The sequence below is a fragment of the Desmodus rotundus genome, chromosome 9 (genome assembly GCF_022682495.2).
Source record: "Desmodus rotundus isolate HL8 chromosome 9, HLdesRot8A.1, whole genome shotgun sequence".
Lineage (NCBI taxonomy): Eukaryota > Metazoa > Chordata > Mammalia > Chiroptera > Phyllostomidae > Desmodus > Desmodus rotundus.
The window spans coordinates 61074860-61098748 of NC_071395.1; the positions used below are offsets into that span (position 1 = coordinate 61074860).

Here is a 23889-nt window from a genome sequence, read left to right on the forward strand (position 1 = left end):
ATGAATTAATGACAAAATGGGAGAACTCAAGACAATTGCCAACCCTCTTCCCACTGGTGTGACACAGAGCCCAGACATCTCTTGTGAGGACCTGAGCTCTGAGTCCAGCACTGGGCGCTACAGTCTCACTCTGCACAGTGAGACCTGTGCAGACTTGACGATACCTTTCAGAGGTGCACAGTAGCCAGGACAAGCATGTCAGTACTCACCTGATTCTCCCTCAGAAACCTGTTTCGGGAAACTCAAGTAATACCTATTCTCATTTTAAATTTCTGGGTATTTGTGAAACTAGATTTTTTTTTTAAAGGACAAAGAAAACCATACCAACCTTTCTACCCCTCCCTGAGCAGATGGATGGTATCTGCAATGGCCCACAAGTGTGCACCCAGCCACAGGCCTCCCGGACACCCAGAGGGAGTCCAGCCCACTGGAGCTCCTTTGGTCAAGCACAGGCACTGACTCGGGCTGCTGAGTAGGCCACCCTGCAGTGCCATGGGCACGTTCTCACTTAGCTGTCAACTGACAGGCAGCCAGAGGAAACCAGGAACCACAGATATTTATGCAATAGTGTGCCGTCAATTCTTAAGAAACATATCCGAGTCTCCCACAACTGCCCCTAATTTCCTTACTCCTCCAAGCCTTCACCATTGCTCACCTACACCCCTAAGCCCAGAGCAACAACAGCTAAGAGGGGACGACGTGAGGTTAAATAAAGGTCAAGGGTGAGTCAGTGAGGAGCAACACCATGTTGGTCACTTTGAAAGAAAAGCCCTGTGAGGCCACTGGGCAGGGGGCCAGAGTCCATTAGTCAAAGGTCCACCCATGGTCTGCCTCCAGGGCTGCGATGTTTCTCTTCAGGAAGGAAGAGGATGGAAACCAAGGGCAGGGTTCCTGTGAAGAAGCCTGAGGCACCCAATTATTCATCAAATTAGAAGTAAGTATGTAAAACCCTCACCCACCTACTAAATGCCCCATCTCCTCAACTCATTTTTTTAAAAAATATTTCTGCTTCCTGCCCCAAGGCAACATCAGCTATATGAATGTCATGAAGCCAGAGCCCACTCAAGATCAGCAGGGACCCCCTACCTCCCTAACTGCTTTGATCTTAAAGTTCAGCTTCAGGACTGGCTGTCCTGATCAAATCTCAACTGTTCCGAGGCAAAGAGGGTTCTGCTCCAATCTGAACTGTCAACTCAGACAGTTTAGTATTTAGTTCAGTTTTTCACCTGCCTTTCCAAATCACCTAAATTCCCATTCACCGTAAAAAAATTCACATTCACCCTGGCCGGCTGGCTCTGCTGGTTGGAGTATTATCCTGTACACCAGAAGACGGCAGGTTTGCTTTCCGGCCAGGGCACATGCCTGGGTTGCAGGTTTGATCCCTGGTTGGGGCACATACAGGAGACAACCGATCAATGTTTCTCTCTCACATCAATGTGTACGTGTTTCTCTCTCCCTCCCTTTCTCTCTCAAATCAATAAACATTATCTTTGAGCGAGGATTAAAAAAATTAACATTCTTGGATAAACAGCTGTAAAAATACTGTTTTCCATCAACCTCCACTTAATCTACTTCTGAAAACCCCCATCCACTGTCTGCTAAGTGGATGCATTTCACTTTCATCCTACATTGTGCCAACCCTACAGTTAAATGAACGGGTAATTAAAGTGGGTTTGGAAGTATCAAACTCTACCTGGGTACTGATGGCACCACCCCTGTCCCCAGCAGGAAGCTCAGGCCAGGTGTTCTGGCCCATAACTCAGGCTGAATCCCAAGGCAGATGCTAGGACCTGAGGACCCTTTGGGAAGTACTCCAAAATGTGGCTGACACCAAGCACCAGCGCCTCTACCACTCATTTGGTCTGCAGGTGCTGCTGGGGGCCTTCCCAGGGCTAGATGACAGCAGTGTAGGGGTCACAAGGATGAACCCAGCCTGTCTGGGTTCACATCCCAGTTTAGCTACTTTCCAGCCTGGTAAGGGTCCTCTGGGCTTTGAGCATCAGTACACTCGCCTGTAAAAGGAGGGCAAGTGTGTACCTGCCTTGCAGGTTTGTTACGAGGTCAGATGCATCAGGACTTGGAAATGTGTGCAGGATCCCTGGTGCAGGGTAAGTGCTCAGCAAACTTGGCTGTGGTCACCACCCTCACAGCCCAACTAGCTGCTGGCTTCTGGCCCAGGGGTCAGTTTCTCAGCTATTGGGCTTCCAAGGTTGTCTAAAAGAGTCTCGGGTTTATGAGAACTGGTTTCTTCCAAAGAAAGGAAACTCACTGAACATACACTTCTCTGTAGTTTTAAACTTTTATTCCTTCATATTTTAATTAAATTAACAAATAGAAAAAAAAGTGCTCTGTCAAAAGCCAGGATTCCATATCCCATGGTTGTCAGACACTGTGGCTACCCTCACAGGCATGAGGCCAACACAGCAAGGAGAGACCAGACAAGCTCTGAAAGTGCCCCCTCCCCCCGCCGGATTCCCCACGCCCAGGAAGGGCAGGATAGCAGATAAACTGCCCTCCACAAGGCCCCCCACTGGAAAACAAGTCCAGCTTCTAACAGACTGCACTTGCACGCACCTAGTCAAAATCTGAGCCAATAATCTATGACATGAAGGAGGAGAGAAAACGACACACTGTCTTGTACACTTCTGGGGTGCCTTGAGCACCTGACACAACACTGCATGCCCGCCACGATTTCCTAGCCCTGGGGACTGCTTTGCGCAAGGCAAATATGGCACCAGGTAAAGGAATCCATCCCTGGCTCCCGGGCCAGCTTTCTCTGGGGGTAGCACACACCTGTGTGCAGTCTGACGAGCTGTCATAGAATGTGAAATAAATGAGAAGTCAGCACTGACTCTCCTCAGCTAACACAGGATGGTGATGGTGGGAAAAGACACCCCAGAGCAGGCCATTTATTTCAGAGAATCAGGTTCAATTTCAGGTAACTCCCTTGACCAGGTTAAGCTGGTCACATAGGCAATGTCAACTCTTCCTGGGAGTTTTCCAAATTCTTAAAGTCCTCCCAACTGTTATTCCACTCTGCAGTGCGTGGGATCACACTGCTGTGCCCCAGGGCGGGGCTCCCGGGCTCTCAAGTCAGCGGGGTCACCTCCTCCCTGTCTCACCCTTGGCAGTCAAGATGGCCATGAGAGCCAGGACCAGAGATAATCCAGCACCTGGGGGCCTTCTCCAGGTAAAAGTGACAGCTCCAAAGTGGAAGAAAGCAATTGTGTCCTTGGCTGGCCACAACTCCAAGTTAGGAAATATTTCCTATGTAAAGCAAGTTCAAAGGAGGCCTTTTTTCTAAGAAAATGGCATATAAGAACTTTAATATGTTTATAAATTTTGCATTTTGTATCAAAGGCCTTTTAACTACTAGTTTCAGATATAACTGGGAAGGTGAGATGGATGGTATAAAAAAGGAGCTGGGAAAAAATCTTACTCATTATCTCCAGCATTTCAAGATCAGCCTGTAGAAAGAAGGGACCACTATGAGCCAAAGGAGAAAGTAGGACAGACCTAGAGAGACCGGGGCGGGAGGTGGGGGCGTGGCGCGTGGTCAATAAAAAAAGGTGAGCTAGCCACCCTCTGAACAGCATCCATAGGACACACAAGGTCTAGACTCACGGAGGGCACTGTCTGCAAGGTCAGGTGGCACTTGCAGTCACAACCACCCTTAACTGGCAGGAAAGTAACTTGTGGCATGACCTCACACCATGAGCCACCTCAACTGGCATGAGGAAGTTAAGAGTTCAGGTATTCACACTCTAAGCCCATCTGCTGGGGTTTTCATATATCAAGACTATGGCAGAGTTAAAAGAGTGTAAAGGTAGAAAGTTCCTTCTCAGGTGAGTGTTACTCGGGCCTGGGCAGCCGGAAAGTCTATGGCTTCTCACTGTGATTCGCAATTCAGCTGCTCTCTTATTTTCCACTGAGAAGTTCCTTAAAAGGCCTTTCAGAACCTCAAACTAGAAAGAAGAAATCAGCTGAGCAGAAATGTCCCCTTTTATGCCATTTGTCCCACTCCTCATACTTTAGTCAAAATTCTACATTACGTTTCACAGATGGAATCTGTTCCTAATATTCCTTCTTCTCTCAACGGGTCATAAAAAATTAAAAAACTGAACTATTAAATAAAAACAGATGGTTGGCATCTACCTAGAAAACACACAGAAATCAAACCACTGACAGACACATCTGAAAACTGAAGGAGGGAATCTGAAAACTTTTCAAGGTTAAAAACTAATAATGACTTCAGGTCTGCAAGGCTTAGTCATGAAGTAATTTGCCACATTATACACAAGAACATCAGGCTAAAGGGCAGAGAGGGTGTCCATGTGGAAGGCAGGATGCTGCAATCATGCAGCAAGGAGTGGCTCAGTGTCACCAAGAGCGTTTCCGATCTCTCATTCCCACACACCTCTCCCCATTCTTATATGTCATAATTGACGATTAGCTCAAAACAGCTGACTATAAAAGGTGACATAAGTTATGGGCCATGCTTATGACCCATATCCGAAAATATATCTGAAAATAGGTATCTATTTTCACAAAGTAAAGCAGAGTAAAGCTGCTCTGTTTCAGTATGCAGCAAAAGAATCAGCTGCTAAGGCTGTCTTCAACTGGAAAGAAAGAAAATGGTCCCACCCCAGATGGCAGCTGCTGTGACAGTGGTGGGTCCTAGCACCAATATCTTCTCTGGTCTTTTGAGCTGGTGCAGCATGACTTAGACTAGAGGCCAGAGGAGACCAGCAGGTCAGCAAGCCCTCCCTGGAATGCTGGAATAAGCCACGGACTAGGGGCCTGGAGGCTGTATTTTGGGATGCCAGCCTTAGGACTGCCAGTTTCCAGGAGGCCAGGCTGGTATTAGTTAAAACCAAAAGGAAGGCTGGAGGACACTTCAGACCAGGCTCCCGAAAGTCCGGTCCTTGGAAGAGAAACCAACCTGAAAGAGAGCAGTGCTCCGCAGCAACACGCAGTCCTGGTTTGGAAAGCAGGAGAGAGGGGACATGCGCAGCTCTGGACCCTGCAGGGTGGCTACCAACACAAGAGCAGGCTGCTGGGGCTAACCATTTACTATGCGTCAGTCTTAGTTCAGTTTTTAAAAACAGCACTTTATGACTGCAAACCAGAAGTCTCCTAAAAAAATAAAATAAAAACAAAAACACAGTACTTATGCTGGCTACCTAGACATCTTGACTCAAAAAACAATTTTGATTTCCAATGTGCTTAAGAAAGCAAAGATGCTGGAGTGATCACACCCTGGAGGCCCTGGTCCCTAGACAGAAACCCAACAAAGGCATCGTTGTGGCGGTGAAGCAGAAAAAGCACCACATCGGTACCAGGGAGCTGGGTTCAAGTCCACGTTGTCATGCACTTGCTGTATGACATGGGCAAATTTACTCACTGTCTGCAACTAAGTGTCCTAACTTCAAGATGGGGACGACTATTTCAATGAGACAACAGATGGGAAAGCACTTCGTACATGCTAACGTCCTGAACAAACATGCTGCCAATTCATAAAATGACTGAAAAAAGGCGATTCCCAGAGAGGATTTCAGAGATGAACTGAGCAATGGCAACCAAGCTGGCAACTTTAAGGACCGTTCATGTTAAGAATGTTTGGTAAAAAGACAAAACTGATTACTCTATACCCACACTTCCCACATTGTGGAGCATTTCAGGTCCTGGATGTCACCCGCTCATCCACTCAATTGTTTATCAAGTACCATCTACTACCAGACAGCATGTGCAGCCCAGGGTATAAGGCAATTGAGCAAAGTAGAGCTCACAGCCCAGAGGGAAAAACTGACAGCAAACAAAGAAACAAAAATTAAATGACTGTAATTGTGATAATGAAAGAAATAACCATGGTAAAACCACAGAGCAGTGGCCTAGCTAAAGGACAGGCCTCACATAAAGCTTTAATTCAAAGGCGAAACAATTCAAACCACTGTGCTGGCCTCACAACACACAACCAGGGGCAGCTGCTAGTTTGTGACTCTTAAATTTTAGATTATCACCTTAAAAAATTATGTATAACAACATCAACAAGACAAAAGGTGCTCATGTAAATATGAAATCAGGAATCTAGCGTGTTTAAAAGGAATTGCTGGAGCTCAGACCACAGTATCACACAAGATCTGTGCACAGGTATCAGTTTCACAAATGAAAATAAAACACAGGGAAGTCACAATATTTATATTCCAGACTGGGCACAATTACCCACGAAATCTGTCACAGTATAGATTCTTTTGACAAATACTAACTGAGCGCCAACTGTGTGTCAGTCGTTCCAGGCTCAGAGGTGCAGTGAACAAAACAGGAACGAGACCACTGCCCTCACGGAGATGACACACCAATGGCAAAGATAAACAATACAAATGCCAGACAAGTAAACTGTATGTTAGAAGGATTCCAGGAAAATGGTGGAGTAGGAAGCACTAGAAATCTGTCTCCGCACTGACAGAATCTGTCTGATACAACTATTTTGGAACTTCCAGACTAAGGAAGACTTGAAAATTCCCGGAGAAGCTTGGATGGTAAATTGTGGTTAATTTCAAGCACTTTCAGCTCTCAGTGCAGTGGCACGCAGTTGTACACCAGATCCTGGAGCGACCTGCACACAGCTGAAGAGAATGAGTGTGGGCAGAATGATCTGTGCTACTGGGGATCGGTGCTCCAATTGTTGATTGCTACTTCTTATCACAGAGATGCAAAGCAGCTGGCTGCCATTGCTGCACCTCCTCCCCCTTCTCCTGAAGTGACTTCCAGAGTATTTAAGGGACCCGCATCATTTTATCCTTTCTTCATTTTTCTCTTTTTCCCTATTGGGAACCAGTAACTGAAGAGTAGGACATACAAAAGCAATTAAATGTCTGGAGAAAATTGAAAGTGACCATGCATGCCCGGGAAAAGGCTGAGAAAAGACCTGTGAAGACTAAGCCAATCCTTGGCACAGAGACATACAAAAAAGAATCAAAAACAATAAACAGAAAGAAAAAACATCAAATGCTAGAGACTAAAAAATATGATTTTCAGAGTTACCACATTATTACCAGTTTTCATCAAAATAATCGAAAGGTACACAAAGACACAGGAAAGTACTACCCACTCAAAGAAAAAATAAAGCAACACAAATTATCCTTGAAAAAGAGCTGAATGTAGATCTACACAAAAATGTAAAACCAACTGTCTAAAGATGCTTAAGAAGCTAAATGAGGATGTATAGAAAGTAAAGAAATTACTGTACCAGAAAAAGTGGAAATACAAATGACACAGAAAGCCTAAAAAGAAACCAAAAGGAACATACTGGAGCTGAAAAGTGAAACAACTGCAATGAAAATTACACATCAGGACAGAGCCAAGCAGTAGGAAGAAAGAATCAGTGACTGAAATATAGGACAATGGAAATTACTGACTCTAAGGAACAAACCAAAAAGACTGAAGAAAAGTGAGCAGAGTGTAAGGAACCTGTGGGACACACAAGGCAAACCCACAGAGGCACTGCAGAAGTCCCAGAAAGAGAAAAGGGAAAGGGGCAGAGAGAAGTTTTTAAAAAATAGTGACTGAAAGCTTTCCGACTTTGACAAGCCATGAAATAAATAGCCAAGAAACTCAACAATTCCAGGTAACACAAATTAAAAGAGTCATACTGAGATATTTTATAATCAAACTTCTAAGTGCAAAGACAAAGAAAGAATCTTGAAAGTTGCAAAAGAGAAGTGACTCATCACAAACAAGAGATCCTCAATATGACTACTTTTGACCCTTAGAATAAGAAGGGCTCCTGGTGGCTAACTGGGCTCAAATTTTAAAACAGTATCTAGTAACCATTTCTATACTGAGGCCTCTCACGCAAACTGCACTTCAGGGAGAAGCCTGCACTGAACTGCCTGCCTGCACTGGGTTCCTGTCATCTGAGCAGCCCTTGGATCCGAGGAGTTCCTGGGATCCTATTTCAACCAATAGGATGGAGACTTTCCCTGTCCAACTGGAGCTGTGCTGCTATATATAAATTAGCATCTTTTGAAATTTTTACTTAATTTTTTCAATTACGTTGGCATTCAGTACAATTTTATGTTACTTTCAGGTGTACAGCATAATGGTTAGACACTGATATAATTAACAAAGTGATCCCCTTGATAAGTCTAGTACCCACCTGGCAAAATATATAGTTATTACAATACTGACTACATTCCCTATGCTGTATGTGACTGACATCCCCATGACTATTTTGTAACTACCACTTGTACCTCTTAATCTCTTCACCTTTTTCACTCAGTCCCCAACATCCTCATCCGTGTGGCAATCATCAGTTAGCTCTGGGTCTGTTTCTGTTTTATTTGTTCGTTCTTTAGATTCCACATAAAGTAAAATCATATGGCATTTGTCTTTCTCTCACTTATTTCACTTAGCATAATACTCTCTAAGTCCATCCATGTTGTTGCAAATGGTAAGATTTCACTCTTTTTTATGGCCAAGTAATATTCCATTGTATATATATATATACCACAATTTCTTTATATAATCATCTAGTGATGGACACCGGTTGCTTTCATATATTGGCTATTTTAAATAATGCTGTAAAGACATAGGGATGTATATGATGTCTGTCCGGAAGAAGTCCAGCCATTGTTAATATAACAAGAATGGTTTGAGTGACCTCAATGTAGCCTGGCAATGAAGGAAAGCGGACTGGAATGAGCACGTGTGAACAATGACAACTTCACTACACTAGTCAGTGGGGGTGGTAGACGCTGTTGAGTGAGCACATGTACTGTGTAGCTGTTGCATTCAAAATGACTGAGCGAGGAGAGCAATGAATCTGCAACAAACTTTGTGTTAAGCTTGAACATTCCTCTGTGGAAACTATTCAGATGATTCAGAAGGCCTCAGCTATGGGCACCTTGGTGATTGGCAGCTTCATCACAACAATGCGCTTGCTCATGCATCACGTCTCATGCAGAGATTTTGGCAAAACATCAAATCACCCAGGAGACTCAGCCCCGCTATAGCCCAGCTTTGGCACCCTGTGACTCCTGGCTTTTCCCAAAACTAAATCTTTGAAAGGGAAGAGATTTCAGACTGTCAATGAGATTCAGACAAAATACGACAAGGCAACTGATGGTGATTGAGAGAACTGGGTAAGGTCCCAAGGTGCCTACTTTGAAGGGGACTGAGGCATCATTGTCCTATGTACAATGTTCCTTGTGTCTTCTTCAATAAATGTCTCTATTTTTCATACTGTATGGCTGGATACTTTCTGGACAGACCATGTATATATGCTGTCTAAAAGACACTCACATCAGAATGAAAGATACACACAGACTAAAAGTAGAAGGATGAAAAAAAACACTTCCTACAAATAAAAATGTTTTAAAAGCTGGAGTAGCAATACCTATATCTGACAATATAGACACTAAAACAAAGGGTATAGTAAGAGACAAAGAAGGACAGTACATAATGATAAAGGGAGCAATTCAAAATTATGTAACCCTCGTAAACATTTATGTACCCAATATAGAAGCACCTAAATATGCAAAGCAAATATTGAAGGACAGTAATACTGTTACCACTGGGGATTTTAACAAACCATTGACATCAATGGAGATATCTTCCAGTCAGAAAATCAACAAGGAAATGGAGGGCTTAAATGACAGACTAGATCAGATTATTTTAATTGATATCTACAGAGCATTTCATCCTCAAGCAGCAGAACATACGTTCTTTTCAAGTACACATGGAACATTTTCTAGACTAGACCACACATTAAGATACAAAACAACAAGTCTCAATAAACTTACGGAGACTAAAATCATATCAAGCATTTTTTTCTGACCATAATGGTATGAAACTAAAAATCAATCACAAATAAAAACCAATGGAAAAACACACTAAGACACGAAGGCTAAATAACATATTACTAAACCATGAATGAGATCAAGGAAGAAATCAAAAGATACCTTGAAGCAAATAAAAATTAGAGCACAACAACCCCCCAAAATATAGGACCCAACAAAAGCAGTTTTTAAAAGAGAAATTCATAGCATTACAACCCTACCTCAGGAAACAAGAAAAATCTCAAATAATCTAAATTTACACTAAAGAAAGATTAAAAGGAACAATAGTAAAAGCCCAAAGTGAGTAGAAGAAAGTGAGTAGAAAGTAGTAGAAATAATAAAGATCAGAGCAAAAAGAAACAAAATAGACCAACAAGAATAATACAAAACATCTATGAAACCAAGACTGGTTTACTGAAAAGATAAATAAGATTGATAAACCTTTAACCAGATTCATCAAGAAAAAAAAAGAATCAAATAAATAAAACCAGAAATGAAAAAGAAGAACAACTGACATCAAAAATACAAAGGATTATAGGAAAATAATAAGAACTATATGCCAACAAATTAGACGATGTGGAAGAAATGGATAAACTTCTAGAAACATACAATCTTCTAAAACTGAATCAGAAAGAATCACAGAATCTGAACAGAGGGATTACAACTAGTGAAACTGAAGCAGTAATCAAAAAACTCTCAACAAATGGAAGTCCCGGACTCGATGGTTCACAGGTGAATTTCACCAAATATTTAAAGAACTAACACTTACCCTTCTCAAACTATTCCCAACAATTCAAGAGGAGGGAAGACTCCCAAGTTCATTTTATGAGGCTGGCATTATCCTAATTCCATGTACAAAGAAAAAAATTATAAGCCAATATCCCTGATGAGCATAGAGGCTAAAATCTTCAACAAAATATTAGCCAACCAGTCCAGCAATACATTAAAGTCATACACCATGATCAAGTGGGTTTTATTCCTGGGATGAAAGTGTTGGTACAATATCCACAAATCAATAAATGTGACACACCACATAAACAAAATAAAGGCTAAAAGCCACAAGATCATATCAACAGATGCAGAAAAAGCATTTGATGGGACCCAGCACCCATTTATGAGAAAAACCCTCAACAAAGTAGAAATAGTGGGAACATACCTCATTATGATAAAGGCATATATGTCAAACTCACAGCCAACATTATACTCAATGGGCAAAAACTATAAGCATTTCCCTTAGATTTGGGAATAAGACAAGGAAGTCTACTTTCACCACTCTTATTCCACATTTTGTAGTAATGAAAGTCTTAGCCACAGCAATCAGACAAGAAACAGAAATAAAAGGCATGCGAATTGGAAAGGCAGAAGTAAACCATCATTATTTGCAAATGATGCAAGAGGCAACCAATCGCTGTTCCTTTTACATCAAAGTTTCTCTCCCTCACTTTCTCCCTCCCTCCTTCTTTCTCTAAAAATCAATACGTAAAATCTGTTTTTTAAAAAACAGCATGGTACTGGCAAAAAAACAGAATATAGATCAATGGAACAGAATAGAGAGCCCAGAAATAAACCCATGGCTTTATGGTCAAATAACATTTGCTAAAGGAGACAAAAGTGTATAGTGGGGTAAAGATAGTCTATTCAATATATGGTGTTCAGAAATTTGGACAGATATGTGCAAAAAACAAAAATAAAACTAGACCGCCTTCTTACACCATATACAAGAGTAAACTCAAAATAGATTAAAGACTTAAAAGATAGACTCAAAACTATAAAAATCCCAGAAGAAAACATAGGCAGTAAAATCTCGGACATTTCTCTTAGTAATATTTTTTCTGATGTTATCACCTCAGCCAAGGGAAACAAAAGAAAAAAATAAACAAATGGGAGTACATTAAGCTAAAAAGTTTTTGTGCAGCAAAGGAAATCATCAACAAAATGAAAAGACTACCTGCTGAAGGGGAAAACATATTCACCAATGGTATATCTGATAAGGTGTTAATACCCAAAACTTATAAATTCAGTACCAAACAACTCAGTACCAAAAAAAAAAAAAAAAAAAAAGAAAGAAAAGAAAAAACCAGAAAATATAAAATGAGCAGAGGACCTGAACAGACACTTCTCCAAAGAGGACATAAAACTGGACAATAGATATATGAAAAGATGCGCAATGTCACTAATCATCAGAGAAGTGCAAGTTAAATCCACAATTAGATACCACTTCACACCTGTCATAATAGCTATCATCAACAATTCAACAAAAAGAAGTGCTGGGAGGATGTGTAGAACAGGGAACCCTTACTAACTGTTGGAGGTAATGCAGATTGTTGCATCACTATGGAAAATAGTATGAAGCTTCCTCAAAAAAATTAAAAATGGAACTGCCTTATTACCTATTGATTCCACTTCTGGATATATGTCTGAGGAAACTCTAATTGAAAAAAATACCAGAGATTAGGAGTAGGTAGGGGACTGGATGAAAAAGGTAAGGAATTAAGAACTACAATTGGTAGTTACAAAATAGTCATGGAGATGTAAAGTACAGCATAGGGATCATCAATAATGTTGTAGTAACTGTGTGGTACCAGGTGGGTACAGGAAATATCAGGGGGAACAATTTGTAAAGTATATGATTGTCTAACCTCTATGCTATCTATACACCTGTAACTAGCAAAAATAATATTGAATGCAAACTGAAATTAAAAATAAGAATTTAAAAAAGAAAAAATATATATGCACTTACATGTTCAATGCAGTATTGAACAGCCAAGATCTGGAAGCAGCCCAAGTGTCAGTGGATAAAAAAGTTTTGGTACATGTATACAATGGGATATTACTCAGCCATAAAAAAAAAAAAATGAAATCTTACCATTTGCGAAAACATGGATGGACCTAGAGGGTATTATGCTAAATAAAACATGTCAGTCAGAGAAAAAAAATACTTATGACTTCACTTATATGTAAAACATAAAAACAAAAACAATCAAACAACAGTAGCTCATACTTTGAGAGAACAGATTGGTGGTTGCTAGAGGTAGGTAATGAGTAGTGGGCAAAATGGGTACAGCAGGTTAAAAGATACAAATTTCCAGTCATAAAATAAGTAAGTCATGGGTATGCAGCATACAGCACAGTGGCTATAGGTCCTTATATGGTACTGCATATTTACAAGTTACTAGGAGAGTAAATTATAAAAGTTACCATCACAAGAAAAAATTTCATAATGATGTATGGTGAAAGATGTTAACTAGACTTATTGTGGTAATCATTTTCAGTGTGTGTAAGTATGAAATCATTATGTTGTATACCTGAAACTAGTAGGACAGTATATTTCAGTTATCCCTCAATAAAAAATGAGGGAGAAATTAAGACATTCCCAGGTAAATAAAAGCCAAAAGTTTATCACCAGACCTGACCTGCAATAAATACTCATGGGAGTCCTGTAGAGTGTCATGAAATTCCATTAAAAAGCACTGTTAAACCCTGGCCGGGTGGCTCCGTTGGTTGGGGTGTCATCCCACACACCAAAAGGTTGTGGGTTTGAGCCCTGGTCAGGGCAAATAACTAGGTTGTGGGTTCAATCCCCAGTTGGGGAGCATATGGAAAACAACTGATCGACATTTCCCTCTCACATCGATGTATCTCTGTCTCTGCTTCACTCTCTCTCCCTTCTTCTCTAAAATCAATAAATATCCCATCAAGTGGGGATAAAAGAAAAAATAATTTTAAGCCACATAAAGATATAAAGATCTTTTATTAACCAATGGCAACCTAATAAATTTAATAAAAAAAGAAATAAAAGACCTTAATAAAGGTAATACATGCCCAATTATAAAATGTAGAATTACAATAACAATGGTTTTTAACTCCACTTTCTGCTTTCCATAACGTTTAAAAAACTAATACATTAAACAATGAATGGGTTAAGAATGAGATCAAGGAAGAAATCAGAAAGTTTTGGCAAACAAATGAAAATGAACACACAACAGTCCAAAACTTATGGGACACAGCAAAGGCAGTCCTGAGAGGGAAGTTCATAGCGATACAGGCTTGCCTGAAAAAGATAGAAACATTTCAAATAAACAACCTAACCCTACACCTATAAGAACTCAAGGAACAACAACAAAGACAGCCCAGAGCAAGTAGAAGGAAGGAAAGAACCAAGATCAGAGCAGAATTAAACGACGTAGAGACTAAAAGCACAATTCTAAGGATCAACAAATCCAGGAGCTTGTTCTTTGAAAAGATAAACAAAATCAACAAGCCTTTAAGCAGGCTCATCAAGAAAAGAAGAGAGAGAACCCAAATAAACACAATTAGAAATGAAAGAGGAGAGATTACAACTGATACCACAGAAATACAAAGGATTGTAAGAAATTACTACAAAGAACTATATGCCAAGAAATGTGAAAACCTAGGGGAAATGGACAAATTTCTAGAAAAATATAATCTACCAAAACTGAATGAAGAAGCAGCGGAAAGCCTGAACAGACCAATAACAGCAGATGAAATCGAGGCAGTAATCAAAAAGCTTCTGACACACAAAAGCCCTGGACCAGACAGTTTCACAGGAGAACTTCACAAAACATTTAAGCAAGGGCTAACCCCTATCCTCCACAGACTATTCCAAAAACCCAGGAAGAGGGAAGACGCCTAAATTCTTTTTACAAAGCCAGCATCATCCTAATTCCAAGACCAGATAAAGACATAACAAAGAAAACTTCAGGCCAATATAGCTGATGAACACAGACGCTGAAAACCTCAACAAAATATTGGCAAACCGCATCCAGCAATATGTTAAAAAGATCATACACCATGATCAAGTGGGATTCATCCCAGGTATGCAAGGATGGTACAACATTCACAAATCAATTAACATAATACATCACATAAAAAGGGAAAAAAAAAATCACATGATCATATCAATAGATGCAGAAAAAGCATTTCATAAGGTACAGCACCTATTTATGATAAAAACACTCAGCAAACACTCAGCAAACTGGGAATACAGGGAGCATTCCCCAACATAATGAAGGCCAAATACAATAGGCATACAGCCAACATCATACTCAATGAGCAAAAACTAAAAGCTTTCCCACTAATATCAGGAATAAGACAAAATGTCCACTTTCAGCACTCCTATTCAACATAGTACTGGAAGTCCTAGACACACTGATCGACAAGAAAGAGAAATAAAAGGCATCCAATTTGGAAAGGAGGAAGTAAAACTGTCACTGCAGATGACATGATAGTATACGCAGAAAACCCTATAGATTCCACCAAAAGACTACTCAACCTAATAAGCAAATTTAGCAAAACAGCAGGGTTCAAAGCCAATATTCAGAAATCAAATGCATTTTTGTACATCAACAATGAAAGATCAGAATCAGAAATCAGGGAAAAAATCCCATTTGATATAGCAACAAGAAAAGTTAAGTACCTAGGAATAAACCTAACCAAGGAAGTAAAAGGCCTGTACTCAGAAAACTACACAACACTGAAGAAGGATATTAAGGAAGACACAAATAAATGGAAATATATACCGTATGCATGGACTGGAAAAATTAACATCATCAAAATGTCCACACTACCCAAAGCAATTTAGATTCAATGCCATCCCTATTAAGTACCAATGGTATATTTTACAGACATTGAACAAACATTTAAAAAATATATATGGAACCAAAAATGACCCCGAAAAGCTACAGCAATTTTGAGAAAGAAGAACAAAGTAGGAAGGATCACAATATCTGACATCCAACTATACTACAAGGCCACTGTAATCAAAACAGCCTGGTACTGGCATAAGAACAGCACATAGACCAATGGAACAAAACAGAGAACCCAGAAATAAACCCAGGTCTCTATGGTCAATTAATATTCAACAAAGGGGGCAGGAGCATAAAATGGAGCAAAAATAGCCTGTTCAACAAATGGTGTTGGGAGATCTGGTCGGCTATATGCAAAAAAAAAGAAACTTGATCACCAACTTACACCACACACAAAATAAGTTCAAGGTGGATAAAAGACTTAAATATAAGTTGTAACACCATAAAAGTCCTAGAGGAGAACATAGGGAGGAAAATCTTGTATTCAACGCAGCAATATTTTCACCAACATGTACCCTAGAGCAAGGGATAAAAGGGAAAGAATAAACAAATGGTACTTCATCAAAATAAAAAGCTTCTGTATGGCTAAAGAAAATAGCATTAAAATAAAAAGAGAACCAGCAGTATGGGAAAACGTATTTGTAAATAATACATCAGGCATGGGTTTGATCTCCAAAATATATAAAGAACTCACATGACTGCACTCCGGGAAGACAAACAACCCAATTAAGAAATGGGCAAAGGACCTGAACAGATACTTCTCCAAGGAGGACATAGAGAGGGCCCAGAGACATATGAAAAGATGCTCAGCATCACTAACCATCAGAGAGATGCAAATTAAAACTACAATGAGATACCACTTCACACAAGTGAGAATGGCCAACATAAACAAAGCAACAAACAAGTGTTGGCAAGGATGTGGAGAAAAGGGAACCTTAGTGCACTGTTGGTGGGAATGCAGACTGGTGCAGCCACTGTGGAAAACAGTGTGAAATTTCCTCAGAAAACTAAAAATGGAACTGCCTTTTGACACAGCAATCCCACTGCTGCGATTATACCCCAAGAATCCTGAAACACCAATTCGAAAGTACCTATGCACCCCAATGTTCATAGCAGCACAATTTACAATATCCAAGTACTGGAAACAACCTAAGTGCCTATCAGTAAATGAGTGGATCAAAAAACTGTGGTACATTTACACAATGGAATTCTACACGGCATAAAGAAAGAAGGAGATGCTACCCTTTGCAATGGCACGGATGGAACGGGAAAGCATTATACTGAGTGAAATAAGCCAGGCAGTGAAAGACAAATACCATATGATCTCACGTATAAGTGGAACCTAATCAACAAAACAAACAAGTGAGCGAAATACAACCAGAGACATTAAAATAAAGAACGAACTAACAGTAACCAGAGAGGAGTGGGGAGAAGGATAGTGGAGGATAATAGAGAGGAGCCATGAAGGAAAATGTATGAAGGGCATATGGACAAAGCTATGGGGGGTGGGTTCGAGGGTTGGAGGTGGGGATGGGAGGTGCTGGGGGCTGTGGTGGGGTGAAAATGGAGACAACTGTACTTGAACAACAATAAAAATAAATAATTTTTGAAAAGGATAAGAAAGAAACTAATACATTGTCAAAAAACACAATTTTTAGTCTCAAAGCTTGTAACTTTGTAATTTCAAATATTCTTTCCTATATAACTTAGAAGACTAATGCATATAAAGGAATTATTAGTTTATGTCTTGGGGCACACACTGTATGAAGATGTAATTTTGTGACATCGACAACCCAAAGGGGTGGGACAGAGCTGTAAAGAAGAAGAGTTTTAACCTGCTATTCAAGTTAACTGCTATAAATTCAAATTAGAGTGTTATAACTTGATGATGTTAAATGTAATCCCTATGGTAACCACAAAGAAGATGACTATAGACTAGAAACAAAAGAAAGTGAAAAGGGAATCAAAATATTTCACTACAAAAAATCAACTAAACAAAAAGGAGAGTAATTCAGGAATTGATGGACAAAAAGCCCCACAATGCACAGAGAAAACAAATAGCACATAGTATAATCAATAAAACATACTTTAAAAAAAGAAAGAAAACAAACAGCACAATTGCAGAAGTAAGACCTTCCTCATCAGTAATTACTTTAAATGTAAATGGGTTAAAGTCTTGAATTAAAGAACACGATTTAACACAATAGATAAAAATACACGATTCAGCTATATCCTGTCTATGAGACTCACTTCAGATACAAAGACACAAACAGGCTGAAAGTGGAAGTTAGGAAAGGTACTCTATGTAGAGTATTAGTGAGCAGGGGTAAAATGTAGAGTAATGGCAGCTGTAATATAATAAAAATATACTAAAATATAATAAAAATAATCTTTAAATTAAAAATATTACGACAAAGACATTCATATTAATAAGTTCAATATAACAAAAAGATACAGTAATTATAAACATTTACATTCCTAACAACAGGCCAGAAAAATATTTGAGGCAAAGACTAACAGAATTGTAGGAGAAATAGACAGTTCTACAGTAATAGTTAGGGACTTCAATACCCCACTCATAATAATAGAAAGAACAACTATACGGAAGATAAGGAATAGAAGGTTTAAATAATACAATAAAGCAGTTAGATCTGACAGGTATATTAGAACACTCTACTCAAGAACAGCATACATATTCTTCTAAAGTACACATGAGATATTTTCCAGGATAGACCATAGGTTATGTCTGAATACTTTAAATATTGATACATAAAAAAGTTATGATATAAAGCATCTTCTCCAACCACGAGAGGATAAAATTAGAAATTAATAACAAGGTAAAACTGGAAAATTCCCAATTTGTATAAAGTCTTAAACAACCAATGAATCAAGGAAGAAAGCACAAGAAATAATAGAAAATTCTTAGAAATGATTGAAAACTAAAACACAAAATATCAAAATCTACGAGATAATGCAAAAGCAAGGCTAAAGGGGAACTCTATCGCTATAAACTTACATTATGACACAAGAAAGATCTCAAATCATCAACCTAACCTTACAACTCAAGGAACTAGAAATAGAACAAACCAAAGGCAAAGCTAGAAGATGGGAAAATAATAAATATCAGAGCCAAGATAAATGAATTAGATAATAGAAAAACAGTAGAAAAAATGAATGAAAACAGAAGTTGTTCTTCAAAAAGATCAACAAAACTGACAAACCTTTAGGCAGGTGGACTAAAAGGAATAAAAAGAAGACTCAAATTACTATGATCAGATAAGAAAAGGAGGACACTGTTACTCATTCTATAAAAATAAAAAGGATTATAAGGAGTACATGAACACTGTATGCCAACAAATTGAATAATGTAGATTAAATAGGTATATTCCTAACAAAAACCCTATCAAGACTAAATCATGAAAAAATTGAAAATCTGAATAGATTGATAACTACTAAGGAGATTGAATCAGTAATAAAAATCCTCCCAATAATGGCTTCAGTGGTGAATTCTACCAAACATTTAAAGAAGAACTAGTATCTGTCCTTAAATTTAAAAAAAACTGACTAGAAGAGAATACTCCCTAACTAGTTTTATAAGGCCCCCTAATAGTTTTATAAGGCCAGAATAACCCTGCTGCGAAATCCAGACAAAGACACTATAAAAAAATTACAGACTAATATCTCCTACAAACACTGATATAAAAATCCTCAACAAAACACTACCAAGTATATTAAAAAGGATTATAAACCATGGCCAAGTGAGATTTGTTCTTTCAATGCAAGGATGGTTCAACCAATGTAATATGTCATATCAAAAGGAAAAAAAAAAACCCCACATATAATCATCTTAATTTAAGCAAAAAAGACATTTGACAAAACTTAACACCCTTTCATGATTAAAAAAAAAAAAAACCTCAAGTAGAAATAAATGGAATACATCAACACAATAAAAGCCACAGAAGAAAAATCCACAGCAAACCATACTTGGTGGTAAAGGACTAATTCCTACTTCTAAGATCAGGAACAAAGTAAGGATGCCCACTTTTCCCACTTCTATTCAGCATACTACTGGAAGTTATAACCAGAGCAATTAAGTTAGAGAAATAAAATAAAAAGCACCTGAATAGAAAAGGAAGATGTAAAGGTATCTGTTTGCAGATGACATGATCTTATATGTAAAAAACCCTAATGACTCCAGAAAAAGGTGTGAGAACTAATCAGTGAATTCAGCCAAGTAGCAGGATACAAAGTCAACATACAAAAATCAGTTGCATGTCTATACATGAACAATGAGAATCCGAACAAGGAACTATAAAAACAATTCCATTTACAATAACATAAAAGAATTAAATACTCAAAAATATGTTTAATCAAGGAGGGGAAAATTACAAAACATTGCTAAAAGAAATTCAAGAAGGCATAAATAAATGGAAACACATACCATGTTCATGGATGAGAACATTTAATCTTTTTTTAGAGGTTAATTACTTTTTATTGTTGAATTTAGTGTAAGGTCTTCATCTACAAGTTAATCAGGGAAAAACGCTTTGCAATGACACCAAAGACATATTTATTCTAGTAGAACAAAACAGACACAGACAAAAGATCAGATACACACTTTAAAAAAAAAAAACTACATGTTTTACCTGGTCCTACTTTTGCCACTATTAGAAAATCGATCTTACATACATATTAGGTCTGATTTATTATTCCACATTTTTAAACATTAAATGCATCTTCACACAATTTCTACTTATAAACAAAAGATTTAAAACAAAATGGGAAACAGTTTGAAAACAAAGCAAGTGAAAGTAGGTCGTTATTACCTTACAGCAGAAACGCTGAGTAAAATGTGCCCCCTGTGTGGCTCATCTCAACGAAACACTTTTCCTCAGAGAGGCAAGCAGTTCTGATCCAGGAGCATGTCCCTCTGCAGTACCCTGTCTGCACACACTTCCGGTCAATTGCCAAGTGAAAAATATCTGCAAAGTATCTAAAAGCTAAATACTAGAATAGGGTTAATTAAAATCAAAATTGTGTGCTGATCTAAATATACATCTTCAGCTTTTTCCCCCTTTTCAAAGTATCTTTTTATTTCAGATGATATTTAAAGATAACTTACATTTTTACTATGCTTTATGGTCAAAGACCATAAAATTAATAACTCAAACGAGTAAGATTAAAATTTTTGTCTTACTTGATTCTATTGAAATTTCAATTACTTAACCAAGTTATACATGAGGTAAGTTTTAGGTAAAGAAAAAAAAAAATCAACCACAAAGAATAAAGTTAACCAATTCAAGAATATACAAAAATCATAATGTCCAACTTATATTCAGAGTTTACAAATTCATGTATTAACTACTATAGATCCAAAAAAAGTTTACTATGTAATTTAAAAGCAAATACCTTCTTCACTTTTTACATCAAATTATGTTGGGAAATAGGGGGCAAAAAAACTTGGCAAAATTTGTTTTAGTAACAGAAGATAATGCAATAAGGACTCCAAATGGAAGCTAAGACCAGTGTGTAAAGTTTCTAACTTCTAAACAGACACACACTTATTTATCTAAAAAATATTTTGGTAGCTAATTGGATTGACAATATTTTTTGCTGTAAATAAAAAGTACAGTTCTCCAATTATAGCCTTATAGCTTTTAAAAGCACGTACAGCGAGCTGAAACATGTGCAATGTAAGTTACACTAAAAGATCTCTGCTAAAATTCAACTGTATTTAAATGGGCCTTACTGAAGTAGGTCATTCAGGATACTAGAAATCATTTAAAAAGTGAGTACAGTAGGGCTACAATAACAGCATTACATTAATAAAAGTTACAGCAGAGATTACTGCTGTACTATTCCCCATAAACATCATGAAACTTTGTTCTTACAAAAAGTGTAAACTCACGTTACTTTTTCTCTTACAATTTCATGTTTCATGTATCTCTAAAGTTTTTATCCAGTAAAGAATAATTCTTAAATCTTTCTGTAAGGATTCAAAGTATTTAAATGTGTAGCTTCACATTATGCATTTTGCCCTTCTTGTTTCCCAAATACACAGAAACAATATATATTTTTGTCAAAAATGAAATAAGATGGCCACATTAAACATAATAAGCCCACAAAGTTCCAGAGCTAAAAAAAATTATTCACATATCACGAGGTGATCTCCTACTAGTCCAAAGTCCAAAACATTTAAATGAAGTCCATTTATATAAGTACCTTGTTTGCTTTTTAATGGAACACTACATTTACTGAGGTGAAATCACATTATTTTAGCTCTTGAGTCAACAAGTGTACACAATTTTTTTTTACACAGTTATTAAAAACAGAAGACCACCCTGGGTAATGTGGCTCAGTGGGCTGGGCGCCAGCCTGTGAACCGAAAAGTCGCCGGTTCGATTGCTGGTCAGAGCACATGCCTGGTTGGAGAGGCAACTGAGCAATGTTTCTCGCTTACACTGAGGTTTCTCTCCCTTTCCTTCTCCCTCTTTTCCCCTCTCTCTAAAAATAAATAAATAAAATCTTTAAAAAAATAAAAATAGGAGTCCAAATTGAGTGTGTCAAAGAGATATCATTCAGTTGGAATTTCCAGAGTCATCAGGAGGTAAAGGAGAGAATGGATTTACTTGGTTTCCACAGCTTGGTAGACCAAAAACAAAACAAAACAAAAAAAACAGCCACAACAACAAATAGCAAAATTTTTATCCACTTGGGAATGGAGCATACCTTAAAGATGATTTAGATAAAACAGAGCTCACTAATGAAGACGGTCCAGACCAGCTTGTGAAATATGGGGTGAATCCTGGCCCTATTGTGGGAACCAGGAAGCTATATAAGCAAAAGTTGTTGAAACGGAAGGAACAAGGAACAGAATGAAGATCTTCTACTCCTTTGCCCACAATTTCTTCTTCAGCAGAAAATACAAGACAGAATGGAAGTAATAACTTTGACAGGTACAGTGACAATGAGTAAGACCCTAAAATAGAGCTCAGCTCAAGCTTGAGAAGAGAGAACCACTAAAGGGCAGATCAAAGACTCCAACACTCAAGCAAAGAAGAGCTGGACACAATCAGAGATATTCCCAAGCTGAGATAACAGAGACTGAGTGGACAAGTGGATCTTCTAAAAGCGGACCTCTGCAGGTATTAACTAGGGAAGCCACAAGAGGGCTGAGAAGAACTCTAAGGAAAAGAGTGGATATTTCAGAATATTTTTGTACAGATGGTGCAATAATTTCAGAGAGTACTCCTATACCTGAAACTATAATGGCTTCAAGCAACAAAACCTTAGTTGTCAATAGGGTGACTGCAAATTTCAAGCATGCAGCTCCCATTCTGCCAATCACTGAATTCTCAGACATACCCAGAAGAACACCAAAGAAACCACTGACAAGAGCTGAAGTGGGAGAAAAAACAGAGGAAAGAAGAACAGAAAGGGATATTCTTAAGGAAATGTTTCCCTTCAAGCACCAATAGGAATTATTGCTAGTTGCCACAGACCAATCAAAGGGGCTCCGGGGCCAGCCATTAGAACTCAGTGATTTCAGGATGGAGGAATCTTTTTCATCTAAAAATATTCCTAAGTATGTTCCCTTGGCAGATGTCAGGTCCGAACATTTAATTTTGTTGAAGATGTCAATACTAACCAATGTGATCTACAGATTCAATGCAATCCCTATTAAAATCTCAGTAACAGTTTTTGAAAAAATAGAAAAACCCACCCTAAAGTTCAAATGAAATCTTAAATATCCCAGAATAGCCAAAGCAATCTTGAAAAAGAAAAAGAAAAACAAAAGCTAGAATGCTCACACTTGTTTTTTTCTTATTGTTTTATTGTTGTTCAAGTACAGTTGTCTGCATTTTGCTGACACTTCTCTATTTGAAAACTTAACACAGTAATCAAAGCAGTGTGATATTGGATTAAAGACAGACATACAGATCAGTGGGATAGAGGGGCCAGAAATAAATCATCATATATGTGGTCCAGTGATTTTTGATGATGGTGCCAAGACCCTTGGGGAAAGGATGGTCTTTTCAACAAGTAGTACTGTGAAAACTTGATATCCACATGCAAAAGAATGAAGGTGGATCTTTACCTAACAACACATGCAAAAATTAACTCAATTGATCAAGGACCTAAATGTACAACCTAAAACTACAAAAACTCTCAGAATAAAACATAGGGTCAGGGTCCACCATATCAAATGAGCCAGTCAGAATATGAAGCCAGTGCAGAGGAGCGCAGAGCCAAATGATGGAGACTTGAGTCCCAATAACAATCCACCCATGCCTGAAGCTAGTATCCTCTGGATTTTTCAGTTTTGTGAACCAATAAATACTCTTTAAGTTTAAAAAAGCATAGGGCAGAAGCTCAAATTGGATTTGGCCATGATTTCTTGACTATGATTCCAAAGATTCAGGGAAGAAAAGAAAAAAATAGAC

At 38.3% G+C, this 23889-nt stretch overlaps 1 protein-coding gene and 1 pseudogene across 5 annotated transcripts in view; one reads left to right on the forward strand and one right to left on the reverse strand.

The window, feature by feature from the left end:
* DHRS7B (dehydrogenase/reductase 7B) overlaps positions 1-23889 on the reverse strand; it is a 76417-nt gene that overhangs the window by 32955 nt on the left and 19573 nt on the right. The window contains exon 1 of one of the 5 annotated variants that reach the window (XM_045198831.2): positions 20272-20380. The exons of the other annotated variants lie outside the window; for them this stretch is intronic. The gene's annotated coding sequence lies outside the window, so the exon portion shown is untranslated. Of the gene's footprint in view, positions 1-20271; positions 20381-23889 lie in introns of those variants that run through there. 5 annotated transcript variants of the gene reach the window in all.
* Positions 17-23443, forward strand: LOC112308808 (lamina-associated polypeptide 2, isoforms beta/gamma pseudogene; annotated as a pseudogene).